At 40.0% G+C, this 23,749-nt stretch overlaps 1 pseudogene; it reads right to left on the bottom strand.

Annotated features, from left to right (window-relative positions):
- Positions 1-18,939: 18,939 nt before the first annotated feature.
- Positions 18,940-19,454, bottom strand: LOC136150127 (keratin-associated protein 9-3-like; annotated as a pseudogene).
- Positions 19,455-23,749: the final 4,295 nt, after the last annotated feature.

Below are 23,749 nucleotides of genomic sequence, written 5' to 3' on the forward strand. Positions count from 1 at the left end.
GGAATCTAGAATATGACACAAATGAACTTACAAAACAGAAACAGACTCATGGGCATAGAAAACAAATATACGGTTACCAAAGGAGAAAGAGAGGGGAGGGATAAATTAGGAGTTTCGGATAAGCAGATACAAACAACTAATTATAAAATACATTAACAACAAGGCCCTACTGTAAAGCACAGGGAACTATATTCAATATCCTATAATAAATTATAAAGAAAAAGAATATGACAATATATATATGTCACTTTGCTGTATGCCAGTAACTAACATAATATTGTTAAATCAGCTATATTTCAATTCAAAAAATGTGGCTGTTTTGACTGCCCACCAACCAGTCATTCCCCCATCGCTCTCCTTCTTCACAGGCTTCCCTATTCCCTGATCCATGACAAGTTGCTTCAGTTGTGTCTGACTCTTTGTGACCCCATGGACTGCAGCCTGCCAGGCTCCTCTGTCCATGGGATTCTCCAGGCAAGAATACTGGAGTGGGTCGCCACGCCCTCCTCTAGGGGATCTCCCTGACTCAGAGATCAAACCCACCTCTCTTATGTATCCTGCAATTGGTAGGCGGGTTCTTTACCACTAGAGTCATCTAGGAAGACTCACTATTGATCTTAGGCCAAATAATAACCCTACAGTATAAGTGTTCAAGTGAAATGGAGATTCTCTAAGTTTCTCACTTTAAATCAAAAGCTAGAAATGATTAAGCTTAATGAGGAAAGCATGTCAAAAGCTGAAAGGCCAAATACTAGGCCTCTTGAACCAAAAAGTGAGCTAAGTTGTGAATGTGAAGGAAAGTTCTTGAAAAAAATGAAAAATGCCACTCCAGTGAACACATGAATGATAAGAAGGTGAAACAGCCTTGTTGCTGATATAGAGAGAGTTTTACTGGTCTGGATAGAAGATTAAACCAGTGACAATATTCCCTAATGCCAAAGCCTAATCAAGAGCAAGACCCTAAGTCTCTTCAGTTCTGTGAAGGCTGAGAGAGGTGAGGAAACTACAGAAGAAAGTTTGAAGCCAGCAGAAGTTTGTTCATGAAGTTTAGGAAAGAAGCAATTTCCACAACATGAGAGTATGAGGTAAAGCAGCAAGTGCTGAGGTAGGACCTAGCAGCAAGTTATCCAGAAGATCTAGCTAAGATAATTAACAAAGGTAGCCACACTAAATATCAGATTTTAAATGTAGATGAAACAGCCTTCTATCGGAAGAAGATCCCACCTGAGACTTTCATGACTAGAGAAAAATCAATGCTGACTTTAAAGCTCCAGAGGACAGGGTGACTCTCTTTTTAGGGGCTACTTCAGCTGGTGTCTTTAAATTGGAATCAGTGCTCATTTACTATTCTGAGACTCCTAGAGCCCTTAAGAACTATGTTAAATCTACTGTTCGTTGTGTATAAATGGAACAACAAAGTCTGGAGTACAGCATCTCTGTTTACAACATGGTTTAACTGAATACTTCAAGCCCACTCTTGAGACTTACTGCTCAGAATAAAAAAGATTTCTTTCAAAATGCTGTTGCTCATTGGCAATGCACCTGGTCACCCCAAAGCTCTGATGGAGGTATACAAGATTAATGATGTTTTCATGCCCGCTAACATAACATTCATTCTGCAGCCCATGAATCAAGGAGTAATTTTGACTTTCAAGTCTGATAATTTAAGAAATACATTTTGTAAGGCTATAGTTGTCATAGATAGTGATTCCTCTGATGGACCTGGACAAAGTAAATGGAAAACCATCTGGAAAGGATTCCTCATTCTGGATGCCATTAAGAACATTTGTGATTCATTGGATGAGGTCAAATTATCAACATCAACAGGACTTTGGAAGAAGCTGATTCCAATGTTCATGGATGACTGAGGGTTTCAAGACTTCCTTATAGGAAATAACTGCAGATGTGGTGGAAATAGCAAGAGGACTAAATTTAGAAGTGGAGCCTAAAGATTGGACTGGATTGCTGCACTTTCATGATAAAACTTCAATAGATGTGGAGTTGCTTCTTATTGATGAGGAAAGAAAGTGGTTTCTTGAGATGGAAACTGTTCCTAATGAAGATGCTGTGAAGATGGTTGACATGACAACAAAGGATTTAAAATACTACATAAACTTAGTTGATAAAGCAGCAGCAGTTTTGAGAGGATTGACTCCAATTTTGAAAGAAGTTCTATGGAGGGTAGAATGCTGTAAATAGCATTGGTTGTTGTAGAGAAATCGTTCATGAAAGGAAGAGTCAATTGATACGGCAAACATTGTATGTGAATGCGTGTTAAGTCACTTCAGTTGTGTCTGACTTTTCGTGACCCTTTGGACTGTAGCCAACCAGGCTCCTCTGTCCATGGGATTCTCCAGGAAAGAAAACTGGAGTGGGTTGCCAGACTCTCCTCCAGGGGATCTTCCCAACCAAAGGATCGAACCCACGTCTTCTATGTCTCCTGCATTGGCAGGAGGGTTCTTTACCATTCGCACAACCTGGGAAGCCTGTGGCAAACATCATTGTTGTTTTATTTTGAGAAAATCCTATAGCTACCCCAAGCTTTGAACAATTTACCATGCTGATAAGTCAGCAGCCATCAGTATCAAGGAAAGACCCTCCACCAGCAAAAAGATTACAACTCTGAGCTGAAGGCTTAGATGATGGTTAACATTTCTTAGTAATAAAATATTTTAAAATTAAGATATTTACATTTTCATATATAATGCTATTGTATACTTAATAGACTACAGGATAGCATTAGCATAACTTTTATGTGCATTGGGAAACCAAAAAGTTTGTGTGGTTCACTTTATTGCAATATTTGCTTTATTGTGGTGGTCTGGAACTGAATTCACCACTCAGAATTGACATTCTTCGTCATGTGATTTGAATTTTGCCTCCATCCCTAGGATATCTGCTCTCCTTAAAGCACTTTCCAATTATCCAATATTCTTTTAAAAGGTACATCATCAGAGCCTAATTCAAGATCTAGCTGCTCTTTAACAGCCCAGGATGTAAAACAGTTATCCTCCTTTTTTGAGTATAGTCCATATTTTCCCCCAGGCCATGTCTGCCTGATGATATAATTAGGTACTGCTCTTTAAGTTAGTCATTTCAACCCCATTAAGAAATATGCTGGGATCTGAATGACTAAATCCCTGTTTAGTGAAGTGGCATGTGACTTCCTGAAGGGGTCATTTCCATCACTCCTCAAATGGTTTCCTGGTCCCTGTGTTGATATTCTCTGTTCCTGCCTTTATATGACTAATACTAAGTTCATAATCCCACTCCAGTCATACTAATATACTTATTGTCATCATTTGGAAGAGGGAGTTTCTTCAGGTTCAGCTTTAACATCATCTTCAGACATATCGTTCTTTAATTTGAGTCCAAGTTAGCCATAGTACATCCTCCTTAGCAACCTCCAGGTGCTTTGAGTATCAGCAGAAAAGACTATCCCAGTGAGTCTGCTCCAAGCTGTCTAACTGCCTTTCTAGTATATTGTTTATCCAGAGTCTCAGCTTGAGTTTGGGGTCAAGTGTTTACTATTACTGAATGATGTGAGATGCTATCATTGGAAATGAGACATGTCTTGGCAGTTACTGAATTCTGTCTAAATTTCTGCATTCTCTTCATAAGCTATTATGAGAATCCTTTTTAATTGTCCTAATAAAATTCAGGTTCATTTTCTAATGAATTTCATTGATCAACTAATAAGACAAAAATAAGTTAAATTATTTGACAAGATTTGGTCTAAGTGGTCCCATGTTCTTTTTCCAGAGGTCCACAAAGGGTCTTTTTAACAACCCATTCTGTGATTTGTAGAGACTTGAAAATGGAATGGCATTTGCTTATCTCAACATCTTTAGTGTCTCTTGCTCTCTAAGATTCCTCAAAATCAATGTTTGTGAAGACTGTTTGGGGAAAGAGTCCCTGTATTTTCCTTATTTGCTGCAAATAATATATTCTTCCTTCTCCTGCTTAAAAAAAATCAGTGTATGGTTTACTTCAAATCTCTGAGTGCTCTGAGACGTACAATGACATGAGTTTATTTTGAGAATCTAGGCATTTGTAAAATTTATTTGCCTTTGTAAATGTTTAGTTATTTTTCCAATTTGATTATTCCCCACAGTCTAAATAAACTGACACCAAATAAGAGCCTGTATAGCGTACGTTTCACATTCCTTGTGCTACATTCCAAGGGGAGATCTCAGATCTTATCTCATTGCAGGTCTCAGCATGAGCTAAGGAGAACAGACGCCTTTTACAAGCCTGGATTTTCACTGCCAGATACTGACATGTTTGACAGCTCATGGATCATGAGTTGAGTGAGGGGTGAGAGCAAATGCAGCATGCAAAACATTTTTTTCAGGATCACACTGAGAAGTTTACTTCATATTAAGAGTCTTAATGTATTTTGAAGTAAGATTTGATTCTCCCTTATTTAAATAAAAAAAAAGTTAAACTCTCTTTTTCTCTTCTCTCTCTCTCTCTCTTACAGTTACAAATTTCCCAATTTAGTTCAGAAGGATATTTTACAATCTTCATTTTTACTTTATTTTACTATAAAAATAGTTCAAGAGTTCCCTGGTTGCCTAGTGGTTAGGATTGAACTCACTGCTCTGCATTGGATTCAATCCCTGATCAGAGAACTGAGATTCCACAAGTGGCATGGCATGGCAGAGGCAAGCAAACAAACAAATAGACTCATGCTTAAGGCAGAAAAAAATGTATGAACAAAAAATGGAAAGCCTTGACTCACAAAAACTCCCTGAAAATCCTGCTCCCCTGGGGACAAACTATTGGTTTCTATTTAGCTTGCTTAGTCACTTAAGCCCACAGAGCTCCTGAGACCGTGGAATTCTTATTATGCCCTGATATTTTACAGATGGCTGGTTATTTTCTCTATTTGAAAGATGGAAGAAAAATAAAAAAGGAGCATTGATTTCTCTATCTCAAGCACAAACACCAGATTACCACACAAAGTAACAGACTTTTGTCTTGCTTAAGGGCATCCTTAATGTATTTATATTCACTTAATAAAAAACATATTTTGATGTGTTTTCTATTTTTTCCCTTTGTAAGCATCAGAAGCTTCCTTCATTTTTCTCGTGTGTGTGTGTGTGTGTGTGTGTGTGTGTGTGTGTGTGTGTGTGTGTGTTTAGTTGCTAAGTCATGTCTGACTCTTGCAACCCCACGGACTGTAGCCCGATAGGTTCCTCTGTTCATTGGATTTCCCAGACAAGAATATTGGAGTGGGTTGCCATTTCCTTCTCCAGGGGATCTTTCTGATCCGAGGATCAAACCTGTGTTTCCTGCTTGGCAGGTCACTTCTTCACCACTAAGCCACCAGGGAAGCCCTATGGGTGTGTGCCATCCCTATTTAATGCCTAGATCATGAAACTTTTGTTGAATTAAATTGCTATGCTTTAAGTTAGCTCCCACCAGGAAATTTGCTGGGATTTGAAAGCGATGGCATCTGTTCACCTATAGGGGCCACTTCTGTCACTCCTCAGATATTCAACTGCAGATTATCAATTATTTTTGACCTACAAAAATGAAAATTTTGTATGGTTCAAGCCAACATATTCTTTACTTGGCTTTTTCCAGTCAAATCCTTGTATACAGCTACTTATAACTCTCTCTGATATCTTTGTATACTGAGAAGTATTTTAAAAGGCGCTAGGACAATAATCACACTAAGGAAAACATTTTTCAAAGAATTAAGACAAGTTAATCAGCAATATGTGAACCGTGAACTTCCAGATGTTCAAGTTGGTTTTAGAAAAGGCAGAGGAACCAGAGATCATATTGCCAACATCTGCTGGATCATCAAAAAAGCAAGAGAGTTCCAGAAAACCATCTATTTCTGCTTTATTGACTATGCCAAAGTCTTCGACTGTGTGGATCACAATAAACTGTGGAAAATTCTGAAAGAGCTGGGAATACCAGACCACCTGACCTGCCTCTTGAGAAACCTGTATGCAGGTCAGGAAGCAACCGTTAGAACTGGACATGGAACAACAGACTGGTTCCAAATAGGAAAAGGAGTACGTCAAGGCTGTATATTGTCACCCTGCTTATTTAACTTATATGCAGTGTACATCATGAGAAATGCTGGGCTGGAAGAAGCACAAGCTGGAATCAAGATTGCCAGGAGAAATATCAATAACCTCAGATATGCAGATGACACAACCCTTATGGCAGAAAGTGAAGAGGAACTAAAAAGCTTCTTGATGAAGGTGAAAGAGGAGAGTGAAAAAGTTGGCTTAAAGCTCAACATTCAGAAAACTAAAATCATGGCATCTGGTCCCATCACTTTATGTCAAATAGATGGGGAAACAGTGGAAGCAGTGCCAGACTTTATTTTTTTGGGCTCCAAAATCACTGCAGATGGTGATTGCAGCCATGCAATTGAAAGATGCTTACTCCTTGGAAGGGAAGTTATGACCAACCTAGACAGCATATTAAAAAGCAGAGATCTTACTTTGCCAATAAATGTCCATCTAGTCAAGGCTGTGGTTTTTCCAGTGGTCATGTATGGATGTGAGAGCTGGACTGAGAAGAAAGCTGAGCACCAAAAAATTGATGCTTTTGAACTGTGGTGTTGGAGAAGACTCTTGAGAGTACCTTGGACTGCAAGGAGATCCAACCAATCTATCCTAAGGGAAATTAGTCCTGGGTGTTCATTGGAAGGACTGATGCTGAAGCTGAAACTCCAATACTTTGGCCACCTCATGTGAAGAGTTGACTCATTGGAAAAGACCCTGATGCTGGGAGGGATTGGGGGCAGGAGGAGAAGGGGGTGACTGAGGATGAGATGGCTGAATGGCATCACTGACTCGATGGACATGAGTTTGAGTAAACTCCAGGAGTTGGTGATGGACAGGGAGGCCTGGTGTGCTGCGATTCATGGGGTCACAAAGAGTTGGACACAACTGAGTGACTGAACTGAACTGAACTGAATTCATTGATTCTACCAGTGTCCTTTAGGACAAAATTTTGCCTATCATTTTTCTGAATCTTTTGATATCTATTTAATAAATAGGGTGAATATCAGACTTGTCCTGAGAAATTCCATTCTTAAAGAGCAAAAACTATTTATTATTTATCTTACGACTGTAGCCATGAAAACAAAAGACATTCCTTTGAAGGAGAACTATGAAAAATCTAGACACCATATTAAAAAGCAGAGACATCACTTCGCCAACAAAGGTCCATATAGTCAAAATTATGATTTTTCCAGCAGTCATGTATGGATGGAGAGCACGACCACAAAGAAAGCTGAGCACCGAAGAATTGATGCTTTTGAACTGTGGTGCTAGAGGAAACTCTTGAGAATCCCTTGGACAGCAAGGTGATCAAACCAGTCAATCCTAAAGGAAATCAACCCTGACTATTCATTGGAAGGACTGATGCTGAAGCTAAACCGCCAATGCTTTAGCCACCTTATGTGAAGAGCTGCCTCATTGGAAAAGACCCTGATGTTGGTAAAGATTGAGAGCAGGAGGTAAAGATTGAGAGCAGGAGGAGAAGGGGAAGACCGATGATGAGATGGGTGGATGACACCATGGACTCAATGGACATGAGTTTGAGCAAACTCTGGGAGATAGTGGAGGACAGAGAAGCCTGGTGTGCTGCATTCCATGGGATCGCAAAGAGTCAGACACAACTGAACAAAAACATTTATCTTATCTTCATAATCCCAAATGTGGACTGCCATAATGGACTTTGATAAAGACAGGGGGCAAAAGAATCTGTGTGGTGACTGAGGCAACTTCATAAAGGTCGATTTTGAAACCAAAGATCCACAGGGAGTCATCCCAGTGATTATTAATAAAGAAAATAGAATGGAAAGCAATGTCTGAGACACACAAATGGATACATGTAAGAAGCCTAAAAGATGAATCCCAAACACAATATGGATAATTTCCCCATCTATGTGATATATGATGCTGGGTGTTATTTTTGTTGGTCTCATCAGTTTGCTCATATAAACAGCTTCATCTTATAACAATAGTCTGATGACATCAGGAAGTAAATTTCCTCTTATAATCCACTTTCTTAGAAACTTCTGGGCAATGCCCAGAACTTAGATGGAACTGGATAAATATTTGATGATTGTGACTTAATGATACATAGTAGAGAACTGTTACAAACAAAATCATATAGGTGATCCTCAAATCCTCTTCTGACTTATACTCCAAGCCAGCTCAGAGTGGTATCCATAATCCTAGCCAAATGTCTTTAAATTTGGCCCCTTGCCTTTGTGTGCAGGAGTAGAGTAGAAGAATTTTGTACAGACACAGCACATCCTGTAAATAAGGGCTTATGAAAGACATACTGTACACATAATCTAGGTCATTAAAGGACATGCAAAATGAATAGAGTTTATTAAGAAATCAGGAAATCAGGAAATGCCTTAGTTGCAAAGAAAATTTAGATGACAGTAGAGGGTAGAAAAATAAGTTATAAACACAATGAAGAAATGTAAAAGAAAGATATTTTAGAGATGGAAAAATTAACCAACTATTAACACCATCAGGAGGGATGGATAAGGTAGGTGGAGATCTTATTCCTATCTGATTCTTAATGACACTCATTAGTTAAACCCAAATTATTACTTGTGGCCATAAAGCCCAACCCTTGAACAAGGGCAATGAAGAATAAGACATGTTTTCTTATATTAAATCCAGTTATTTCCCTGATAATGTATTATTTCAGGTTACTTGAATAAATGCAAATAGCCTGTTTTACATGTATCTCAGACCACCGGAAAAGGAGCTGACACCACTGAACTAAACTATCAGGAAAGAAGGGGAAAAAAGAGTATGCCCTCAATGCAAGGAGGTTTACCTGGCATGGCTGCACCAGATGCACACTTCATAGGACAGATCTGCACAAAGCAAGTTAATATTGAGAGCAAAGAGAAACAGGAGGAAGCTGCAATTCAGGCACTAATAATCTGAAATACAGCAAATGCTGTAAATGCTATTATAAAAGAATGACAATAGTAATGACAAACTCCTTATTATATAGTAGGTATCTGGGAAATGGGCTTCCCTGGCGGCTCAGATGGTAAAGAATCTGCCTGAAATGTGGAGATCCAAGTTCTGTCCCTGGGACTGGAAGATCCCCTGGAGAAGGGAATGGCTACCCACTTACTTAGAGACAGAGATTGTTTAAAGCCTTCATGGACATGGTAGGATATTAAGGGCCAGCAAGCAAAAACGGTTCATATAATCCAAATCCTGGTACATTGTAAACTCTGGGACACTCACTACTTTCTGAGGGAGTCTGTTTCTTGTTTTAGTTAACTCAGATGGTATGAAAATTATCTGATGCAGATATCCATCTAGTCTTTTTTTGCCTTACATCATCCATGGGTTTTCAAAATTTCAACAAGTGTTCTAACTTGGAAAGTATCTTAGTATTTGAGAAGTAATTTATCTAAGGATAGCAAACTAGAACTCATTTAGAGAAACCAAATTTTCTCCAAACTGTTTACACCTACTTGGAGCTATGGATCCCTCTTTCTAATTTTCTTTCTACACTCATGTTCAAATATTATCCTTTATATATTAGTACATAAGCAATATTGAGAAGTCCTCTTTTCTTAAGTTATAATCATAATTTTATCAGTGGATCTTAAATGAAAATTTATCCTTTCTTAAAATCACCTATTTGTGTGGTGAAAAGCTCTTTACTGGGGAAAGGGTCTTAGTTGTTTGTTTTATATATTAAGTATATTTATGCTTTGCTATATTTGCTACTGTTGGCAGGTAAAAGGGAATGCTTAGGGAAAACTGGGTTAACTTTGCTATTAATAGATCCCAATCTTAAGAAGTAGAAGATCATTTGAAATGTGTCCCTTTCTATCTTAATCATTGCTTCAAGCAAGAATCTGAATGAGGCTCAAGAGCTTGGTTTTTGATTATACCCTTATCTTAGGTAAGGAATGCTTTTGTTTAGAAGGATGGTCAATGGCTTTCTGGCCAGAGACAGTTATGAACACAATCATCATAAAGGAGAGGTGAAGCAGTCATACTTTCCTTATCAAGTTTACACAAACCAGACTTCTGATTTATGATTTGGGCATGGAGGAAGAGTCTGATAATGGTCCACGTTGGTGTTGTAAATCAAGAGTCTTCAAACAAGAAGGCCTGGGAAGAGATAACACAGGATTCTACTCCTCCTATGAAGGCCTCTAACTGAGATGTTTTTGTGGTGTCAGGAGAGGCTGGGAAGAGTTTGTTGTGTCAATTTTGAGATTGGGCAGGACGTGTCAGGGCCCTGCTTCCACTAACAGTTGTAAATAGACATTTAAAAATATGCTCTCTAGATCTTTCCATTTATGCAAGGTAATGGAGTAGCTGGAGGAAAAAAGATGACAGTGACTTGAATCGTGGGTTTGACTTCTGAGTCTGGCAGAACTGGCAGAAGTTAAGGAGCACGGAAGCCTTGAGCAGCTCAGATAAGAGGTTGGGGACCCAAGGTACTAAATGTCCAAGAAAAGGGAGAGGAGTGAACGGATGGCTCACATGCCAAATGTTCAAGGGATGTGAAGATCAAAGGCAGAAGATTTGTTTAAACCATGATAGGTGTTATAAAACATGCCCATGTTTGCAACTGTGTCAGAGTAATAAACTGAGTCTTTTAAATGACACTTAATGTAGTCCCTTCTTATAAATGAATTACTGGGTGCACAGCTTCATGAAAGAAAGAACCAAAAACCTTCTTATCATTAGCCCCCCAGTATTGCCCAAATCTAATGGAGTGGGTGGGTGGAGAGCTACTAACTAGGAATGAAAGAAGAGTTCTGATTAAAATCTGCAATTGGCCAGAGACATGAACACATAAAACCTGGCTCAGCTATTTTCTCCTACGTTGGTCTGATCCATCCTTAAGAAGCTCCTTGAAAGAGTTTCTCCATCTTCCAGGTTACACTCATCTAGGCATATGAACATATTCTCTATTGGAAGAATCTGTGACTATACAATCAGAATGGCATTTCTGAGCATTTCCCTACCCTTATTAACTCTGCCCTTTATTTCTGCACTCTTTGCCAGGAAATCATATTCCTTTCCCTACAAACATGGCAATTATCTTTTTGCTCAGTTCCAGTCAAGCAAGGAATTTTCTTGACTGACTATCAAGAAATTTAAGATAGTCTGTCTGTAGTAAGATTACCCTCATTAACTTTACTTAGCAAGTCCTCCTCATTGTTAATATCAAGTTCAATGTGGTTTACCTGAATGTTTAGAGCTTTCTGTGGTGACCTAAAGGAGAAGGAAATAAAAAAAAAAAAAAAAAAAAAAAAAGAAAGAGGGGATATATGTATATAAACAAACAGCTGATTCACTTTGTTGAAGAGTAGAAACTAACACTAGTAGGAATTAATCCCAAAGAAAGGCCAAAGAATGTTCAAACTACTGCAAAATTGCACTCATCTCACATGCTAGCAAAATTCTCTAAACGAGGCTTCAACAGTATATAAATTAAGAACTTCCAGATGTTCACGCTGGATTTAGCACCACCCTTATGGCAGACAGAGAGGAAGGGACTAAAGAGCCTCTTGATGAAGGTGAAAGAGGAGAGTGAAAAAGCTGGCTTAAAATTTAACATTCAAAAAACAAAGATCATGGCATCTGGTTCCATCAGTTCATGTCAAATAGATGGGGAAACAATGGAAACAGTGACAGACTTTGTTTTGGGGGGCTCCAAAATCACTGCAGATGGTGACTGCAGTCATGAAATTAAAAGACATTTGCTCCTTGGAAGAAAAGCCATGAGAAAACTAGATAGTGTATTAAAAAGCAGAGACATTAGTTTGCTGACAAAGGTCCATCTAGTCAAAGTTATAGTTTCTCCAGTAGTCATGTATGGATGTGAGAGTTGTACCATAAAGAAAACTGAGTACCAAAGAATTGATGTTTTCGAACTGTGATGTTGGAAAAGACTCTTGAGAGTCCCTTGGACTGCAAGGAAATAAAACCAATCAATCCTAAAGGAAATTAACCCTGAATATTCATTGGAAGGACTGATGCTGAAGCTGAAGCTCCAATACTTTGCTCACCTGATTTGAAGAACTGACTCATTGGAAAAGATCCTAATGCTGGGAAAGATTGAAGGCAGGAGGAGAAGGGGGGCAACAGAGGATGAGATGGTTGGATGGCATCACCGACTCGATGGACATGAGTTTGAGCAAGCTCCTGGAGTTGGTGGTGGACAGGGAAGCCTGGCATGCTGCAGTCCACGGGGTCGCAAAGCGTTGGACACTACTGAGTGACTGAACTGAACTGAACTGAACTGAGAAACTATCACAAAATTGCAAGGCAACTATACTTCAATAAAAATTAATTTTAGAAAAAGAACTTTCTACTCTGCTTTAGCCTAAGAACTAACATACAATACCCAGAAATTTGAATGTCCCTTCATCACTTTCCCTTGCATACGTGCCCATTTTTGATTTGTATTTTCAATGTGTCATCAATTCTCTGCATCTGGTCAGGAAGGCTATAGAGCATGCCCACCTAATGAGAGGTCATTTATGCATCACTCCTTCTATGCTCATCCATATGTTTTCAGTTTCAGAAGAAGACAGGAGAGGTTGGGCCTCGGGGATCAAAATCAGAGAGATGAGTATCTATATCATGCATGTTCTGTTACCTACTAACTGCAGGCTTTTGAAAGAATTACTCCATATATTTCAACCAGTCAGTGTTCATTGTTTTTGCATATAAATTATTGGGGAACCTCTGCACCCAATTTCTTTTAATATCATCCTTTAATATTTTTCATGTGGTAAGTTGATTCATGGAAACAATATGAAATTTCCTTCTTCCTTCCTTCCTCCTCCCTTCTCTTACTCTTTCCCTTTGTCCTTCTCTCCTTCTCCTTCCTATACCCTTTCTTTCTTTCCCTCTCTCTTTGGGTCAGCCATATACAATCCTGCCTACATATAGCCTTCTCAAACCACTTTCCCCATATCATTAGTGATATATGCTCATAATTCCTATATTTGGTGTATAAATTTTATTTCTTTGTATTCCACTAAGTACAATAAGGATCGGGAACTTGAACTTCTTGTTCATTTCTGTAGTGCCAAACACCTGGCATGGTACTTAACACACAGCTAAGTACTCAGTAAAGTTTGTTGAGGACTTATGGACACAGCAGGGGAAGAAGAGGGTGGGACAAATGGAGAAAGCAGCATTGAGATGTATAGATTACCATATGTAAAATAGATAGCTAATGGGAAGTTGCTATACAACACAGGGAGCTCAACCTGGTACTCTGTGACAACATAGAGGGGAAGGATGGAGTAGGAGGTAGGAGGGAGGGGACATACGCATATCTATGGCTGATCCATGTTGATATATGGCAGAAACCGACAGAACATTGCAAAGCAATTATCCCCCAATTAAAAATAAATAAATTAAAAAAATAAAGCTTGTTGAAATAAAAAACCACTTTCATTTCCAGATGTAACTCTTAGTTTTCATTCTCTCTTGCAAACTCATAACTACTGATAAGAAAGTGAGACAAAAATGTGTGAAACCTACAAGTAATTTGCTTTCATGATCAAGGCTTCATAGACCCGAGTTCTCTCCCCAGCCTGGTGGGAGCAGGGAGCACAGGGCACCTAATGAGTATGATGCGAACAGCCTAGTGCTTGAAGCCTAGTAAAGTGTTGGCCTATGGCGCAACTTGAAGAAAGTCCCTTAGCCTATAACTCCTCCTGTGTAAAATGGGGAAAATAAAATCTTTTATTATGGCAAGATTATGAATTACAAATGATGAGAAAATATCAAGCTTAATACTTGTATTAACTCAGTAAATGACAATCCCTCAGCTTATCCCTCCCCATTATGAAGAAAGCCTGGGCAGCTTCTTCACAGAATCCCTGTCCCTGTGAGTTCTTCTAGGATTTAACACAAGAAGACAGCTCTGGTCACAAAATATTCCTTTCCTTCCAGAGCTAATATCAGGTCTTTTTCTAGTAAATATCTGGAGATCTTTATTGTTCAGTTCTTCTTCAGAAAATATGTCTCCCACCTTGCAGAATTACACCACCATGGCTTCTAGGAGTGCCTGGTTTCTTTTCTTTATTGAATCCTTCGATTTTCAGCTAGCACTTTGATATTGAATCTTTTAAGCTCCATCTTTGCCTTACAAAACCTAGAAACTGGTTGGATCAGAGGGTTATATATTCATTGCTCAATTAATCCTATCCTTAGGACTCTAGGGTTTCCCAGGTGGTGCTAGTGGTAAAGAATATGCCTGCTTATCCATTCATCTGCTGATGGGCATCTGGGTTGCTTCCATGTCCTGGCTATTATAAACAGTGCTGCAATGAACATTGGGGTGCACGTGTCTCTTTCAGATCTGGATTCCTCAGTGTGTATGCCTAGAAGTGGTATTGCTGGGTCATATGGCAGTTCTATTTCCAGTTTTTTAAGAAATCTCCACACTGTTTTCCATAGTGGCTGTACTAGTTTGCATTCCCACCAACAGTGCAAGAGGGTTCCCTTTTCTCCACACCCTCTCCAGCATTTATTGCTTGTAGACTTTTGGATAGCAGCCATCCTGACTGGCGTGTAATGGTACCTCATTGTGGTTTTGATTTGCATTTCTCTGATGATGAGTGATGTGGAGCATCTTTTCATGTGTTTGTTAGCCATCTGTATGTCTTCTTTGGAGAAATGTCTGTTTAGTTCTTTGGCCCATTTTTTGATTGGGTCGTTTATTTTTCTGGAATTGAGCTTCAGGAGTTGCTTGTATATTTGTATATGCAAAACAGAAAAAGAGACACAGAAGTACAGAACAGACTTTTGAACTCTGGGGGAGAACGTGAGGGTGGGATGTTTTGAAAGAACAGCATGTATATTATCTATGGTGAAACGGACCACCAGCCCAGGTGGGATACATGAGTCAGGTGCTCGGGCCTGGTGCACTGGGAGGACCCTGAGGAGTCGGGTGGGGAGGGAGGTGGGAGGGGGGATCGGGATGGGGAATACGTGTAACTATATGGCTGATTCATGTCAATGTATGACAAAACCCACTGAAATGTTGTAAAGTGATTGGCCTCTAACTAATAAAATAATATTTAAAAAAAAAAAAAAAAAAAAAAAAAAAAAAAAAAAAAGAATATGCCTGCTAATGCTGGAGATGTAAGAGACTTGAGTTCAATCCCTGGATTGGGAAGATCCCCTGGTGGAGGGCATGGCAACCCACTCTAGTATTCTTGCCTGGAGAAGCCCATGGACAGAGAAGCCTGGCGGGCTACAGTCCATGGGGTTGCAAAGAGTTGGACATGACTGAAACAACTTAGCAAGTCTCTGGAGAGTAAACAGGGCTATACCCACTGCTGTGGCCATTTTGGGGGGGAGGGGGTGGGGGAAATACAGTGTCTGACACCAAATGAATGAGACCAAGCAAGACTTCCATTTCCGTGATATGGAGGAAAAAATACTGTAGGTGAGCTTCCTTTTCAATGCCCTCTGACAGTGTCAGGAAACACCATGGAATGATCTACTCAGCTGCAGACCAGAGCCCTCAGACAATGAGAGTCTCCTTTCACTTTCCTGAGTCATTAAAATCAGTTGCTATTTTTTGTAGATATGTGGGAAATGAAGTTGGAAACTGCCATTTTAGGTAGAGAAGTGACCTGCATGTGCAAGGTATTATTATTCCCATTGGCAGACAAGCAATGTCTGCCAAAACTTCCCCAAAGTCAGTCACCAGAATTATTTTCATTTATAGTAAAATCTAAATAAAAATGACCTGGATCAGAAGTCGGACCATCTGGTTTGGGCTATCGGACTCAATTCTATCAATTATTAACTGTTTCACACAAGGCAAGTGACTTTTTCATTTGTGGAAATGATCACCCTTGCTCTGTTCGATTTGTGGGGTTCCTATGAGACTCACTATGACAGTAGAAGAGATAATACGAGATGCAGTAAATGTGAAAGGACTTTGAAAGGAATCGCCATGCAAAACAAAATCCCAGGGTATGGTCCACTTCCCTGTGGCTCAGCTGGCAAAGAATCTCCTGCTATGCGGGAGACCTGGGTTCAATCCCTGGGTTGGGAAGATCCCCTGGAGAAGGGAAAGGCTACCCTCTTCAGTATTCTGGCCTGGAGAACTCCATGGACTGTACATGGGGTTGCAAAGAGTCAGACACGGCTGAGCTAATTTCACTTTCTTTTTCTTTTGGAATGTAATTCTAAGTGCTCATAAAAGTGAAGAGCAGGACACGGGGTAATGAGCATATTGATATAATATGGTTGATACTTATCATTTGCAGATACACTGATCATTTGCAGACCCTTAAGAGAATAAGCCTAAGAATTTGTTTTCTAAGATTCTTTTTTTTAACCTGCACATATTCTCTGATATACTTTATTTTGTTTGTTTTTGTTTTTAAGGTACAGTTGATTTACAATATTGTGCTAGTTTCAGCTATAGAGCAGAGCGATTTGGGATGTTTGCAGATTATACTCCATTGTGGATTATTACAAGATAATGACTAATTCCTTGTGGTATATATTCTTATTGTTTGTCTATTTTTAAAAACCTTTAAAAATTTTCTTAATTTTGCTTTACAATGTTGTGTAAGTTTCTGCTATACAATGAAGTAATTCTGCTATATGTATACATATATCCCCTCCCTCTGAAAGAGAAACTGTATGAACATATTTCTAAGACTGATATCATGATTTTGTGTTGAGGACAAATGAAAGAGACCACAAGGATCTACAGGAAATCAGGAAGACAAAAATCAAAACAGGCTCCACTCTACTGAGAAGCCTCACAAATTAACAAGATAATTAGCAGAATGTTTGATTGTCAACAAAGTTGGGGAAGTGGAGTTTACTGGCAAGTGTGATTGACGGGCCTGTCATTTAGGAGAGTTTGTTATACAACAACAGATAATTAAAATAATTTTTACTATTTTAAGTCTCTGTTTAATCTATATTTTATGCCTAATTTTTCTTTTATAATATTAATTTTGTCTTGTTTCTTTTTAGCTACTCAATCTTCCCAGAGTTTTTTTCTATTTTGTTTACTTTTTTTAAAGACCAAATTTTGGCTTTGTCAAGCTTCACTATTTTCCCTTTATTTTGTTTTACTAATCTTCACCCTTCTGAGTATTTGTTTTCTTTTAGGTGGTTCGTGGGCAGCCGTGTTGTTTTTCCTTAATTTCTTAATGTGAGACATCTAACACGTTAATTTTGAGGTCTTCTTCTCTTCTGATATCAAGATTGAAACATGTAAGTTACCCTTAAAAGGTTGCTATTGTAACATCTTATGGGTTTTGGTGTCACATTTCACTACTATCCAATTTTATAGATCTATGCAGTTCCTCTGTAGATTGCACACTTGTGTTCTTACCATTTACCCACCTCCTCCATCCATCTTAGCTCTGTGTCACACAAACTAGAATGGGACGTTAGTGGCTTTTAGTGGGTAGAGGTAGGCTGCTGTTAACCTTTCTCCATGTTCACAACATTGCCCCCCACCCACCAATCCAGATATTAACAGTCCCAAGTTGCAGAACACTGATTTAGACTACTATCTAAATATAATTAACATATTATTACCCCACCTTCTCTCCTTCCCTTATTATAAACTAAGCAGTGTCTTCAGAGAACCCCAGACACATTTGGATTTGATTCATGTTTCAGTTTCATGTCATAAACCTCAGGATGTTTTGTAGAGACTGTGGATAGCTCTAAGGTAAAATTTCCATGGTGTGGTTAGCTCGTTTCCCAGTTCTGCATGCATACATAATTGTCTTGATAATATTTTAATTTGGAGAAAAAAATGAACTTAGAGTTTAGAAGTATAAGAAATATGGCTGAGTGTGTATGCTTCACCAGATTCCTTTTTAACATTCCATACTATGTGTGGTCCCAGGAAACCCCAGATTTATCTAATCAAACCATCCCGGGATGACATATTCTGACATAAAAAAGCAGGTGTTTTTAGACGAGCTTCTGGCTTAAATGTGCCAGCAGAGTGCCAGGAATACAAAAGATTCTTAAACCTAGTAGTTGGCTTTTTAAATCAGCCTATTGGCCTTATGTGGGCAAATGGTCACTGAAGTTTGGGAAATAGCTGAGGGAATACATTTGTAGACAAGAAAATTATCTGCATAGGGAAAGGTTTATATTCAATGGTACACAGGCAGTCCAAAGCACACATATTTCCAGCGCTCAGATCACTTTGTGCGTGTAGTAAGATCTTACTGTAAGACCCTGGAGCACAAACCAAAGAGACCCTAGCTCTCAACCAAATTCTACCTATGAATAGTCAAGTGGCTTTTATTCATCCATAAGAGGGAGGCAATCATCTTGGTTCTGCCAGTTTAGGGGTCATTGTCAGGCTCAGAAATACAGTATGAATGAGAGAAAATGGTGTACAAAAAGTCAAATCGGAATATAGGCTAGAAGACAGCACAGATTTTATTCCAAAGGAATCAGAGAAACTTTCTCACAGTTGGGAAGACAACACAGGGTAATCCTAAGGAGGAGGAAGTAAAGTAGAATGAGTCATTTTCTCTAATGAATCCATTAGAGAAAAAAATTATTAAACATGAAAGAAACCTAAGAAAACCAGCACAATGATTTGTGCTTTAGGTTGCTTAAGAAAAGTGGTGATCATTTTTGCAAGGGTGACACAATGACTGCAAGGCAAGGAGACCTAAAACTTGCAGGTATCACAGAGTTTAATAGAAAAGGATGATGGAGAAAGTCAGACTGAAGTCAACTGCATGCTACCATACCACCTCACAGTGCCTCTTAATCAGGAATATGACTCATAGAAAGATGGTGTCTGCAAGCTGGATGCTAGTGAAACCTGGCAGTGGAGCCTGTGGCAGTAACTGGAGAACTCATAGGTTAGCTCTCAGAAGATTGATGTGTCTCACATGATTCCATGATGGGAGGATCAGCAGGAGGAAGGGCAGCAGGTGGACACAGAGCGGGGGCAGCAGCAGGTGGCCCTACAGCAGGTGACCCTACAGCAGGTGGTCTGACAGCAGACGGGGCGGCAGCAAGGCTGGCGGCAGCAAGGCTGGCAGCAGCTGGATCTATAGCTCTGGTCTTGGCACCCAGGCAGGCAGCAGCATGTGGGGTGGTAGCAGATTCTGTGGCAGTACACGGGTGCACAGCAAACCGGCTGACAGCAAGGCTGGCTGCAGCTGGACCCACTGAATGTTCGTCCACAGCTGCTGGACCCACAGCAGGTGGGCTGACAGCAGGTGGTCACACAAGCAGGCTTGTGGCAGGTGGTCCTACAGCAGGTGGTTTCACTAGTTTGATAGCAAGTTGGGGGGCAGGAGGGCTGGCAGCAGATGGTCTCACAGCCGGTGGGCTGACAGCAGGGGTCACACAAGTAGGTTGGCAGCAGGTGGTCCTACAGTAGATAGGCTGATGGAAAGGAGAGCAGCACGAGTGGGTCATGGTGTCAGCAGTGGAGGGTGGGTTCCTCTTTAATGATGAATTTTCCAGAATATAATGACTCCTTTGGTTCTAGAGTTTTTATACAAGGACCACTCCCCACCCCAAGTTGGAGCCAACGAGTGGAACTTTCCTTCTTGTTTACGTTGTTTTCCATAGTCACTGGGAGAATTATAAAAGAGGAAGTTTTTCCCTAAAAGCCATGAGTCTTCAGAACATAAGTGATTAAGATGTTTCTTAATTGACAAAACAATCATAGAACTTTTTCAGACAAAGGAAGGTGGTCATGTCATCAACACCATTCTTGTTTTGATCATAAACTGCTTATATGTTATAGTTCCTGATGGCCTCGTGAAGGTTAGTGCAAACATCTCTTTTCAATTTCATTCCTTTGGTGTATGTAGATTAGAAAGTATCTTTGGGGTGAGGGACATGATACTGATCCCTTCACAGTGACAAACTGAATCCATGCCTGAGTCTAAGTCTGTTTTCTCACAGAAGCCTGAATTCAAGACTACTATAGGAATCCATCTATAGACTACCTGTCATGTGCATTCCAGTTCTATCAAAGACAGTTGAGTAGAGGATTTTTGGCACAATGTCTTAAAATTTTCAAAGAATCAAAGCAGATGGGTAGAAGCAGAAGCACTATGCTGGGACGAAGAAAGTATCAATCTACGTCCTTGGGTAAACAATAGTCCTGATTTACCCAGGACTGGGAAGTTCGGCAAGATGAGGGACTTTCAAAAGATGTAGCTGGGAAAGTTTGGGCTAACCAGGAGGAGCTAGCATTGTTAGCCAGCAGAGTCAGTGACCTCATGTCACTGACTGTATAGTTATTGTGTCATTTCCCCTTCCTTTCCCCCCATCTTTCTCTTTCTTGCTTGCTTCCTTCCTCACCCCTCCTTCTCCTTCTTCTTCTTCTAGAATTTGAGCTGTCTACCACACTGAAGAAGCAGATATTGGAGCTGAGTGAAGAAACTTGAAGATTGATGATGATGTTTTTAATACATCAACCATCTATTTGGATCATAGTATGTTAAGTGCAGCCATGAAATTAAAAGATGCTTACTCCTTGGAAGGAAAGTTATGACCAACCTATATAGCATAGTAAAAAGCAGAGACATTACTTTGCCAACAAAGGTCTGTCTAGTCAAGGCTATGGTTTTTCCAGTGGTCATGTGTGGATGTGAGAGTTGGACTGTGAAGAAAGCTGAGCACCAAAAAATTGATGCTTTTGAACTGTGGTGTTGGAGAAGACTCTTGAGAGTCCCTTGGACTGCAAGGAGATCCTTTCCATCCTAAAGAAAATCAGTCCTAGGTGTTCTTTGGAAGGACTGATGCTGAAGCTGAAACTCCAATATTTTGGCCACCTGATGTGAAGAGTTGCCTCCTTGGAAAAGACCTTGATACTGGGAGGGATTGGGGGCAGGAGGAGAAGGGGACGACAGGATGAGATGGCTGGATGTCATCACCGATGTGATGGAGTTTGAGTAAACTCCGGGAGTTGGTGATGGACAGGGAGGCCTGGCATGCTGCGATTCATGGGGTTGCAAAGAGTCGGACACAACTGAGCGACTGAACTGAACTGAACTGATGTTAAGTCAGTTTCTATTTTCCAGATATGCATCTCTATGCCTAAGAGCTCTTTTCACAAAATAGGAGGAATTCATGCTGCCTGTGTGGCCACTCTGAGAACAGCCTTCAACCAATGCCTTTGGAGAGTTGTAATAAAAACTCCAGCTCATTTATGCCTCAATGTGGATAATTCTAATATGTGTATTTTACATTATTTCTGATATTTCCCCTTGGGTTTAAGCTATAGTTTCCCACTGTGATCCTGGTTTAAAAGTACCTCTTTCCTGTATCACTTCCCTGTTCTCCATCAATTTGTTTACACTTCCCAAATTACATTCACTTGAATCTTTTATTCAAAGTAACTTCTGGGAGAAAATAAACTATGGCACTGTAACTGAGCAAGACCCTATGGGGCCTTCCAGGGACAGACCTTCCCCCTCCCCACCGACCATGTCCTCTGTCTGTCTCTTGCTTGCAGAAAATCTTTAGCCTCCTAAGTCTTCCCCCAGATCCAAAGAACAAATTTAATCAGAGGTGAGAAAATGTAGAAACAAAGGAAAACAGTCAAGTAGACAAAATAATAATAATTTAGCCATTAAACAAAATTAAGGACATTTAGTTTCCTCTCAAGGATTGTAGATAATATTCTGAGCCTTTTTGCAGATACTGAACTCCCATCTAATGGAAGAAGTTAACTGCACATTGACCACAAACAACAGGCCCCAGACCAGTTGGAACCAGAAGGTTGATGATGTTGATTCCTGATTACCTCACCACCAACCAATCAGAAGTATGTCCATGAGCTAATCACCTACTCCACAACCCTCTCCCTCACCCTGTATTTAAAAATCTTTCCCTGAAAGCCACAGGGGAGTTTGGGTCTATAGAACATTAGCTGCCTATACTCCTTGCTAGGTCTTGCAGTGAATGCACTTTCCTTCAGATGACTCAGACAGTACAGAATCTGCCTGCAATGCAGGAGACCTGAGTTTTATCCTTGGGTTGGGAAGATCCCCTGGAGGAGGGAATGGCTACTCACTCCAGTATTCTTGCCTGAAGAATTCTGTGGACAGAGGAGCCTGGCAGGCTACAGTCCATGGGGCCACAAAGAGTCAGACATGACAGAGTGACTAACACTTTGACTTTTTTTCCACTTTCACTATAGCCCGGTGTCAGTGGATTGGCTTAACTGTGAGTGGGTAAGGGGAACCAAGTTTTGTTTGGTAACAGCATTACTTTACCACTCTCAATCATAATTTCCTCATTTCTAAAATAGGAATATTTATACCTACCTTGAATATTTCTTCAAGAATTAAAAATAATGTATAGGAAGCATTTAGTTAATATCTAGCAAATAGTAGGCAACCCAGAATATGTTAATTCTTCACCTCTTCCACTCACACATCCAGCAAGAAATAGCAGTCAGCAAGCTCAGCCTTGGCAGCGTCCTCAGAGCTTCCCAGATACATGGTCTCAGAGATTGGCATGTGTCCTGTATATTGTATTTTTAGTGCATCAGAGGTATGTCTACCACTTCCAAGGAGATGATACAGGTCTGAAACTCTTCTGCTCCTCTCAGAGATAGAACTAAGCCTTATCTTAATGAATGCTTAGGCAACAATATGAGTGCAGTACCAAAAGCACCAGTTTTCTATCTGTCCTGATTTCTAGGAATGCACAAGTTCTTCCACTTTTAATCTTTCTCATATTCTTCTGATTCCCCTGGAACGTGACTTTTTATTTCTCCCATATGCTTCATGGGTTTCCCTGGTAGCTCACATAGTAAAGAATCTGCCTGAATTGCAGAAGACCTGGGTTCAATCCCTGGGTTAGGAAGATCCCCTGGAAAAGAGAATGGCAACCCACTCCAGTATTCTCGCCTGGAGAATTCCAAGGACAGAGGGATCTGGTGGATAGAGTCCATGGGGGTGCAAAGAGTTGGACACCACTGAGCGACTAACACTATGCTTCATTGTTGCCTCACAAAACACAAGCAAAACCCTTATATGGTTCAGAGATTACAGATACTCAAAGTCATACATACCCATTTCATAGTTTCTCAGTCACCTACATTGTCCTTACTTAATTTTCTTAAAACATTTAGATCAGGATGACAAACTGCTTTAAAGTGGAGAGCATAACATTTTGCAGAAAATTACTCAATTCCTTTTTACTCTGTCAGTGGGTACTTAGGACAAGGAAGCCATACAAGAATATGATTTATGGGACATAAAAGAATAAGTCTCTTAAATAAGTCATTTTCTCTAAATTGGAGTTCACAAATATTTGATGCAGATGAAGGTATGAGTGGCTGGTTAGTGACTGAAGCTCCCTGTACTTGTTGTTGTTCTGTTGCCCAGTCATGTCTGACTCTTTGTGACCCCGTGGACTGCAGCATGCCAGGCCTCCCTGTCCCTCACCATCTTCCGGAGTTTGCCCATGTTCATGTTTATTGCATTGGTGATGGCATCCAGCCATCTCATCCTCTGACACCCTCTTCTCCTTCTGCCTGCACTTATGAGAGCTCTAAAACACAGCCCCTGATTCCCCCAATATGTAGATAGTGTTTACTGAGTTGTGGGGGACTTGATTTGGGAAGAATTTTGTAAACAGATGCTATCTGTATTACAGGAAAATTTTACTTCCATTTACTTCCACTTCTTAAAGAAGAAATGCAAATGAATGTCTCCCCATTGCTCTGCTGCAGGGTTTTTCTCTTA

This window comes from Muntiacus reevesi, chromosome 18 (genome assembly GCF_963930625.1).
Source record: "Muntiacus reevesi chromosome 18, mMunRee1.1, whole genome shotgun sequence".
Taxonomy (NCBI): Eukaryota; Metazoa; Chordata; class Mammalia; order Artiodactyla; family Cervidae; genus Muntiacus; species Muntiacus reevesi.